The following is an 8763-nucleotide window of genomic DNA, read 5'->3' on the forward strand; positions in this document are numbered from 1 at the left end:
CTAATTAAAATTTTTGAAGATTTTATTTAAAATGCTTTTTTCATACACTGTATTTTGATTATATTCTTTTCCTTCCCCCAACTCCTCCCAGAAGCTACCCACTTTCATACCCACCCAATTTAATCTTCTTTCTCTCTGTGTGCACTTACTTTTAAAAGAGGCCATCTGCAAATAGGGAAAGCTTGTCTTTTTCCTTTCCAGTTTGTATCCCCTTAATCTTCTTATGTTGTCTTGTTGCTCTGGCTAGAACTTCAAGTACTATATTGAATAAATATGGGGAGAGCAGACAGCCTTGCCTCGTTCCTGATTTTAGTGGAATCACTTTGAGTTTCTCTCCATTTGATTTGATGTTGGCTGTTGGCTTGCTGTAAATTGCCTTTATTATGTTTAGGTATGTTCCCTGTATTCCTGATCACTCCAAGACCTTTATCATGAAGGGGTGTTGGATATTGTCAAATGCTTTTTCTGCATCTAGTGAGATGATCATGTGGTTTTTTTTTCTTTGAGTTTGTTTATATGGTGTATTACATTGATGGACTTGCGTATGTTGATCCACCCTTGCATCCCTGGGATGAAGCCTACTTGATCATGGTGGATAATTGTTTTGATATGTTCTTCGAGTCTGTTTGCCAGTATTTTATTGAGTATTTTTGCATCAATGTCCATGGGGGAGATCGGTCTGTAGTTCTCTTTCTTTGTTGTATCCTTGTTTGGTTTAGGAATCAGGGTAATTGTAGCCTCATAGAAGGAATTTGGTAATGTTCCTTCTGTTTCTATTGTGTGGAACAATTTAAAGAGTATTGGTATTAACTCTTCTTTGAAGATCTGGCAGAATTCTGGGCTGAAACCATCTGGTCCTGAGCTTTTTTTGGTTGGGAGACTTTTAATGACTGTTTCTATTTTCTTAGGGGTTATTGGACTATTTAAATAGTTTATCTGGTCTTGATTTAACTTAGGTATGTGCTACCTATCCAGAAAATTATCCATTTCTTTTAGATTTTCCAGTTTTGTGGAGTAGAGGTTTTTGAAGTATGACCTGATGATTCTCTGTATCTCCTCATTGTTTGTTTTTATGTCCTCCTTTTCATTTCTGATTTTGTTAATTTGGATGCTCTCTCTCTGTCTTTTGGATAGTTTGGATAAGGGATTGTGTATCTTGTTGCTTTTCTCAAAAAAACAACTCTTTGTTTCATTAATTTTTGTATTGTTCTCTTTGTTTCTATTTTATTGATTTCAGCTCTCAATTTGATAATTTCCTGGCATCTATTCTTCCTGGGAGACTTTGCTTCTTCTTGTTCTAGAGCTTTCAGGTGTGCTGTTAAGTCACTAGTGTGAGATTTCTCCAACTTCTTTATGTGGGCATTTAGTGCTATGAATTTCCCTCTTAGCACTGCTTTCATAGTGTCCCATAAGTTAGGGTATGTGGTGTCCTCATTTTCGTTGATCCTAGTGGCTTTACCCAGAAGGACTGCATGAGGGGATGATTGGATCATGGGTGTGGGTACCAGGTGTTTGGAAGAGTCTACACTTGGCTGTATCTAGAAAGAGGGAGGTCTTTTGCCTCTCCCCCTTGGAACTGTTATAAAAAGCCCTTTTGAATAAAGTTCTGGGCTGGTGGATTTTGACCCAGACCCTCCTGAGGATATCCTGTGTTTCTGTCTATCTCTTTTTTTCTATATTTCTAGCTACATATTCCTCACTTCTCCCTGCTCAAGAGTACCTGGTTGTCAAATGGGGGCAGCTCCCCCCACAGATGGCACCACTAACAGGGACAAACCAGGTACTTGGCGAAAGTGGGGAACTAGACCTGTGAGAAGCATTTAATCTAGTCGGGTTTTGTAGAAAAAAGTAAAGGGGGCAATTTTTATTCTCAGGAGTAAAGATGAGGGACTGAAAGATGCCCAAGTGAGGCTGCAGAAAGTGTCTGTCTCTGTCTGTTTCTCTGTCTATATTTCTCTCTCTTGCTGGTAAAGTAAGTCTTAAGTTTAGTTTGAGGAATGTAGGTTTAGATGTATTAGAGTAGAATAAGCTTTAGGCATATGGATGTTGGGTAGGCTTAGGTATAGTAGGGTAGAATAAGCTTTAGGTATAGAGACATTGTGAAGGCTTAGGTAAACTTAGGGTAGAGTAGGTTTTCCCAACCTGGGATGCAGAAAACAGCATCCATACCAGACTGCGAACTTGGCAGTTGGAATGGCTTCAGAAGCTCCAGAAGCCACCAAGAATGGTGGACACCAGAGCCAGCACAAACATCAGCAGCCAGGCATTGACAGACCTGAGGAATATCATTGCAGCACAGGTGGCAGACACCCAAGATAGCTCAAAAAGTGAGGGTCTGCAAGCTTTCTGCCAAGAGGCAGCCGCGGTGAGGAGCAGAGTAGAGATGCTAAGCCTCGAGAGAGGTGAATGGCAGGCAGCAGCTTGGAGAGCCCAGCAGAGATGCTGTGTCATGGGAAAGGTGAACAGTGAGCAGTGGAGACTGCAGAGACCAGACTGCTACCATGCATGGAGAAGTGGTGTTAGCACTTGCTGAGCAGCTGAGATGCACTGGAGTCCAGGGAGCTGTGGAGGTGAGAGCCATGCCCCAGGCTGAAGAGCCAGACTGCTGAGACTGACGCAGCCTGAGCGCACAGCAGCAGGGCATGGCTGGAACCATGGAATTGCCCTTGGGCTACATTCGGTTGTCCAAACAGGATAGCATACAGAGGTTTCTGGGACCCAGTTTGCTGAGCACTGGGCTGCCAGTGAAGCAGGTAATGGAACCCAAGGAAACTGAAGTTGGTAGTGGCTGGGTTTCCTCCCGGAGCCAGGGTTGCTGTAGGAAAGTCATGGTTCAGCTAGTATCAGTTGAAGGAACCTTGTGTCCATGTGGTCTGAGGTGATTGAGAACCCTCTAGCCTCAGGACACAGAGGTCCTGGGAATGGCCCAGTTATGGGAGGCACAGATAGACCGGGACTGTAAAATCTGTAAAAGCTTGAACAGAGCTAGCAGCAAAAGCTCTGCAGTTTCTGTTTGCTGGTTTTAAGAGAGTATCTTTTGAAAGGACATTGTACCAACCAGCTCTTGTGGAGCTAATAGCTCTTTTTTTGAGGCAAAGGTTTCTTGGGAAAGACTGCCATAAAATGCTGCTGTAACTGAAAGTGCCTCTGGCCTGAGAACAAAAGTTGCAGATACTTGTTTGAATTAGAATTGTTAACTACAAAAAGGCTTTGGTTGTGAGAAATGTTTCTTCGTATTTGGAAGGCTGGTACAAGAGTTTATTATTATTATTTTTTAACATTTCAGACTTAAGAAATGGGATGGACAGGAGTGATTTCATTGCAATGAAACAATTTTGAATTTACTTATGCATATAGATTAGCAATGGTGATGACTTAGGAAATGTATTATGAAATTGTTTGTGTTAAAGATGGAACTGTTTAAATGGAGAAATTTGTTTTTTCTACCTAAGCTCGAGATGCAATTTTGTATACACATATATGCCTTATTAACTGTGGTGATTTATGAACTGGTTTTGTGTTAAAAATGGAGAAGTTTGTTTTTTTCTAATTAGGCTCGAGATTTAGTTTAAAAAACTATAAAAAAAAACCCAGGGGAGTTAATATTCCTCAGTCTATTTAATTTCAAAAAAAATATTTTCTTGTTACTTGAGTGGACTAATGTTATGTTTTGTATAGTTCTATTAAGAAATTGCATTTGGATTTTTGCTAAAATTTTTAAAGTGTTAATGGTTCTATTAAGAGTTTGCTTTGAGATGTAAGATTGAGAGAATTGTAATTTTGTATAGCAATATTTAGAGCTAGACTTTTCCTGGCTGGCCCACAGTCAGGACAAATCTCTCTCACCAACCAGTCCCACAGCCGCTCAGACCCAACCAAGTAAACACACAGAGACTTATATTTCTTATAAACTGTATGGCCATGGAAGGCTTCTTGTTAACTGTTCTTATAGCTTAAATTAACCCATTTTTATTAATCTATAAGTTGCCACATGGCTTACTGGTATCTTATCATGTTGTTTTTCATCACGGCAGCTGGCAGTCTCTCTCTCCTCAGCCTTCCACATTCCAGCATTTTCCTCTCTCTTTGTCCTGCCTATACTTTTTGCCTGGCTACTGGCCAATCAGTGTTTTATTTAATAACCAACCAGAGCAACACATTTAACATACAGAACATCCCACAACAAATATTTATGTTAGAAGTTTGTTAACCTGATAATGTTAATGATAAAGCTAAGGGAGTCTTTAAGTTTGATGCAGTTTCATCAGGAGTTTGATGTATTTGATGCAGTTACATCAAGAGTTTTTTGGTTTTAAAAAGGGCTTGATGCAGTTAAGAAGGCTGTAGTCATCTTAGACCAATTCCAAAAAGGACATTCCATCTTTATCATCCTCATTCCTTAACTGGGAAGTGTGACAGCTATGGAGATTGCTGTGAGCTCTTAATGAGGAGCCCTTTTAAAATATTAAGAAAGGGGACCTGTTGGAGCCCACCAAGGATTCCTAGTTGCTTTACCCATCAAGACTATATGAGGGGATGATTGGAACCTGGGCTTAATTACCAGGTGTTTGGAAGGGTCTACACTTGGTTGTATCTAGCAAGGGGGAGGTCTTTTGCCCCTCTCTTTGGCACTGTTATAAAAAGCCCACTTGAATAAGGCTCTGGGCTGATGGGTTTTGACCCAGGCCCTCCAGAGTCTATCCTGTGTTTCTGTCTATCTCTTTCTTCTATATTTCTATCTACATATTCTTCAATTTTTCTTATGCAAGAGTACAGTGGTTGTAAAAGTGGGGGCAGGCTCCCCACACAAGAAGCTCTTACACATTATCTAGTTTGGCTGCTAACTTGAGACACTAGAGCTGGACCACAGCTTCAATATGTTCACCCTGAGGAAACAATCCCCAGTAGATTTTATCTCAATGATGCTGCTCTCTTCTTAATCACACCTGAGTCTTCATTCCTAGCTATCCATAGCATCAACTGCACCAGCAAAGCAAAGGTTTCACTTTAGAGGTGCTGTTCTCTTGTAAATCATAGCTGATTCTTCATCCCCAGCTGGACAGAACCACAGCTTCTTCATATTAAACATAAGAGGGCTGGGCTAGGTTGAGTCCATGAGGAATTACCAATCTTTTCTCTGAAACTTCATAAGCCCGACCTCCATCACCTGCATGCACTGTTCTCAACATTATTTTCTTCCAAGTTTCCATAGAACTAGGCTTTAAGCACTCGTGTTTTTTCCATCCCAAGTACCACAATCCCAGCAAGATAAGGTGTATAACAGCAACAGCCCAATCCCAGGTACCAATTTCTGTCCTAATTTGGTTTTCTAGTACTTTGATTTAAAAAAAATACATGAGTCTCTTAGTGAGGGTTTCTATTGCCTTGAAGAGACACCATGACAACAGCAACTCTTATAAAGGAAAACATGTAATTGGAGTGTCTCGCAAACAGTTTAGAGGTTTAGTCCATTATCATGATGGCAGGGAGCATGGCAGGATGCAGGCAGGCATGGCGCTAGAGATGTAGCTGAATGTCCTACATCTTGCAGGCAATAGGAATTTAACTGTGACCCTAGGTGGTATTCTGAGCATAGGAATCCTTAAAGCCAGCCTCCACAATGACACACTTCTTCTAACAAGGCTATACTACCTCTAACAAAGCTACACCTCATAATAGTGCCCTTCCATATGAGATCATAGGCGTCAACTACATTCAAACTACCACAATGACCAAAATCAACTTGAAAGGGTGTGTTTCATCTTACAACTCTCAGGCCATACTCCATTACTTGGGGAATCAGGACAGGAACTCAAGGCAGAAGCCTGAAAGTAAGAAATAAAACAGAAACCCTAGAAGACCCTTGCCTACTGGCTTACTCATCAGGTTCACATTCAGCTACCTTTCTTAAAGTTTCCAGGACCACCTTCCAAGGGGAGCATTGCCCTCAGTGGGCTAGGACCTCCAACATCAACCATTAGTAAAGAAAATGTCCACAGACCTGGCTATAGGCCAATCAAATGGAGGCATTTTCTCAAATGAAATGGGTTCCCTCTTCCCAGATGACCCTAGTTAGTGTCAAGATGATTAAAATCTAACCAACAAACTTCTTATTTCAAATACTTCATTCTATTTTCATATTTAATTTTTATTCTTAATTGGTTATGGCTATTAAAACCAGGACCTTGGGCATACTAAGCAATTGTTCTACTGAGCAACATCCCCAGTCCTTTATTAGCTCATTCTTGTAAAAACTTGCCAGGCAAATATCACCAATGCAATTTGAAATAGTTATGTGACAAATGCATCTCAAAAGAGTAGAGACATTTTTAGATATTCAAAACTGACTGGACATTTATACTGATTGTTTACATCCTATGTGCTTTATATTATCACCCTGTTCCTTGGCCTTATACTAAGTTTGACAGTTGAATTTTGCCAAGAATATGCAATGAAATGATTCTTTTTGGATTCTAACCTGGGAGTCTAACCATACCACCGTGGAATGTTTAAAACAAATTTTCACCTGCACTATAAAAACATTCACTCCCAAAGACTATTTGTGTACCAATTTGGTAATCCCTGTCTTCCTTTAGGGTAAATTCAGTGCATCTGTCTACCAGGGGAAAATACTATTTATATTCAATGTATCAAGGAGAGACAAAGCTCCCTCTGTTTAGGTTGTTATTGCTACATTATCTAAGAAATGAAATGGTTAGAAAACACTATGACCAAAGTTTTTCTTTTGAAATAGCCACTTCCTAGATTACTTACCTGTAAAGCCTGGACCTTAATTATACCCAATAGATTTAAATTTTGACGAGTTGATCTTTCCAGTACCTTAAGGTTGTATCTGATATTTACTGTTCAGGTTTCTGGGGGAAATGTTTGTATGGTCCTCAAACAGATGGCTTTGAGTTTAAAAACTGAGATGGTTTTAAAATGCTGTATAGCTGGAAACATTATTTTACCAAATTAGTTTTAAAATGCAGCAGGATATAGAGCAAATATTACCGTCTTTTTCATGGAAAATGGCTTCACTATCTGTGCTGATGATGCAGTTACAGAACTTCTTAAGGTTTATGTGAAGTCATCTGAGGACAAAGGCAGGAAAAAGACGTAATTCCTGATAAATCATCATTCAAAATTTTAGACAATGCTACTAGTGTTTCAGAGCAGTCCACATGGAAAGGAATAGAATGCGCCATCAGGCTCTGAGGCTAGCCCAAGAACAGGAAGTTTTGGAGGGAAGTGTAATGCGTGGTCCTCCCAGGTAGGGGGCGCAACTGTCCAGCGGAACCCATAGATGGTGTGGCAGAGCGGTTCATCTTAGCCGCCATTTTGACTTTGAGGCAACTTCGAGGCTGCGCGACGTTGGTCGCTGTTCAGCCGCAGTCTGGCTTGAGGTTTTGTCTCGGGCCTCGGCATCTGACGAGGAAGTACTCGTTTTCCCCTCAGACGAAGCCATGGGACAAGCTCTCAGCGGCCGAATGTGGTTCAGAGGAAACCCTCCCGCGGTGGAGGAGCCTGGTGCTGCCAGAGACGGGGAGGCCGCGGACGCTGGAGCAGCCGTCGTCCGTGAGGAGCAGGGAGGCCAAGCGGCCGGACCCTCCGCCGCCGCCCCCGCCACCGCGGGTCAGGTGAGCCCCAAGCGGAAGGCCGGCCCGGGGGGACCCTCGGCGAAAGTGCCCCGTAGGAGATCGGGAGAGGACAGGTCCAGATCCATTTTTGAGTCCCTTTTCCTGAGGGGCGAGGACAGTGACGTAAAGATCTGTGCCTTTGAGGAGGAGTGGTGCTTGCACAGGGTCTACCTGTGCCGCTCAGGGTACTTCGCTAGCATGTTCAGCGGTGCCTGGCGGGAGACAAACATGAATACAATCGAGATGGAGATGCCCGACAAGAATATTGATCGTGACTCTTTCCATCAGGCTTTGGCCTACTTGTACAGTTATAGCGTGGACATTCCTCTCTGCCGAGTCATTGCCATCTTGGCCACGGCAAGCATGCTGCAGTTGGATGGCTTAATTCAGCAGTGTGAGGAGGTGATGATGGTCTCAGTCAGTATCAAGACTGTGTGCACCTACTACTACGCTGCTGAGAATTACGGGCTGCAGAACATCCGATACATTTGCCGCCAGTGGCTCCTGGACAACCTGATGATCTGGCAAAGTGATGAGCTGTTGCCAGAAATCAGTCTGGATCTCATGAAGCAGCTCATTGCCTCTTCGGATCTCTTGGTGATCCAAGTGGAGATAGATGTGTACGCGACACTGAAAAAGTGGATGTTCCTGCAGCTGGAACCCACATGGTCAGGACCCCCAAGTGCACTGTTGGCTGCTGCCGACTTCTACTTTGCCAAGTACAAAAGTGATATAGATGATGCCCCTTTTCTGCAGACTGAGCAGGGGAGAGCCTTTGTGCCAGTGTTCCAGCAACTAAGGCTCTCCTACATCATCTGTGACCTGCCGTCAGCACACATTATTGACCAGGATGCATTGATCCCGGCTACATGGTTGACCCCCGTATACAAAGAGCAATGGCTAGCACTTCTTCTGGCAGAGCAGTCCAGGGAACCTGGGCCAGCGGATGTCTACGTGTCCGATCCCCGTGGAAACAGCATGCGGTGTGGACGCCAAATTTACACTGATGAGCAATGCAGCTGGAGCTGGTCTGGCTTCAACTTTGGCTGGGACTTGGTGGTTGACTACAACAACAAGTGCATTATATTCCATCGCAGTGCACTGAATAATTCCTGTGGCCTTG

Source organism: Peromyscus leucopus, chromosome X (assembly GCF_004664715.2).
Source record: "Peromyscus leucopus breed LL Stock chromosome X, UCI_PerLeu_2.1, whole genome shotgun sequence".
Taxonomy (NCBI): domain Eukaryota; kingdom Metazoa; phylum Chordata; class Mammalia; order Rodentia; family Cricetidae; genus Peromyscus; species Peromyscus leucopus.